Source organism: Adiantum capillus-veneris, chromosome 8 (assembly GCF_014529385.1).
Source record: "Adiantum capillus-veneris isolate H3 chromosome 8, ASM1452938v2, whole genome shotgun sequence".
NCBI classification, from domain to species: domain Eukaryota; kingdom Viridiplantae; phylum Streptophyta; class Polypodiopsida; order Polypodiales; family Pteridaceae; genus Adiantum; species Adiantum capillus-veneris.
The window spans coordinates 72,508,767-72,510,228 of NC_140938.1; the positions used below are offsets into that span (position 1 = coordinate 72,508,767).

Below are 1,462 nucleotides of genomic sequence, written 5' to 3' on the forward strand. Positions count from 1 at the left end.
CACACACACACACACACACACACACACACACACACACAGAGAGAGAGAGAGAGAGAGAGAGAGAGAGAGAGAGAGAGAGAGAGAGAGAGAGAGAGAGAGAGAGAGAGAGAGATGATCTCAAAACTTCAAACAAATACCTTAAGCTATGTGATATATAGCACATTGCACATTACACATTACACATAGCACATAGCTCAGAGATCACATGCTACACATTATACACAGTGTATCGTAGAACTGACACACATGTACTATTTAGCACATAGCAGATAGCATATAGTACAGATGCTACGCATTTACAATGTACATAGTGCAATATAGATATGTCACTCATTCAACTGGAATTATGGTATGCTATGCAAATATATAACAAGCTAAAAGAAAATGAAATAGAAGTAATCAGAGAAAGTGACATAAAATAGCTTAGACTCATTGAATATTTCCAAGTGAGACAACGGTCGGATACAAAAGTTCAGATAAAATGACAATTTTTTATTTTGCTCAAGAACAAATTTTATGTCTAAGGATACATTATATGGTGTAGGCTATATGGATCATATATAGCCTATTATATAGGCATCACGATGCCTCATAAGACATTGCATTGTAAATGGTTTCATGTAGTTCTAGAGAGAAATAATATGTCTTTGATGCAGCATCTACCAAAGGCATGTCAACCTTGATTTCATAAACAAGGTGAGAGTATATGTTAGTAACTCCCTTATCGTCAAGAAAAGTGTAGTGATTTGGGTGCCCCTCTGTCTCCTGATAATAACACCGTGTGGCAACATAAGTGTTTTTTACCCATTTGTTTTTTCACTTATCTGTCAGCCACTTTCTCTTTGTACATCCCAATAGAAAGAATACATCTTTTGCATTGCCAGCTTTTGCTTGACTACAAAGTTATCACCTTCAGTGAGATACTTAGCATATCCTAGGATCCCTCAAGCATCACATCATCATCTTCTGGTACCTCAGTCTCTACTGGTAGCTTAGAAAGTGGTTTCAATTCATTATGTGTCCACTTGCCTACATATGATTTGCTGCAACAAGTCCTCCAATGTCCCTTCATGCAAGCATCACACAAACAAGAAATCTGCATGTTCCTTAATTGAGTAGGATCATGGCAAGAAAACCTTGAAATGTAGTGGATTGATTGAGATCATGTTACTGTGTCACAACTCCATAGATTGGACCTATCCACATCCCCTTTGTTCACTAGCCAAAATACCATGTTTATAGGAGGACCCTTTTTAGTGGATTGTGCATAAGAGCTAGCTGCAACATTGGACATTGTTCTCATAAGATATGCAACCACATATGCAGCTTGCCTAAGAACAAATCCATCACTTTTCAGTTGTTCATGTGTAAGGACTCTCTTTATCACATCACCAACACCATCATTCCATGTTATCTCTGTACCTGTTAGTTGGTAATATCTAGCAACAAAGTAAAATGGCCT

At 37.6% G+C, this 1,462-nt stretch overlaps 1 pseudogene; it reads right to left on the reverse strand.

Annotated features, from left to right (window-relative positions):
- Positions 1-579: 579 nt before the first annotated feature.
- On the reverse strand, positions 580-1,072 carry LOC147452359 (uncharacterized; annotated as a pseudogene).
- Between the last annotated feature and the right edge of the window lie 390 nt (positions 1,073-1,462).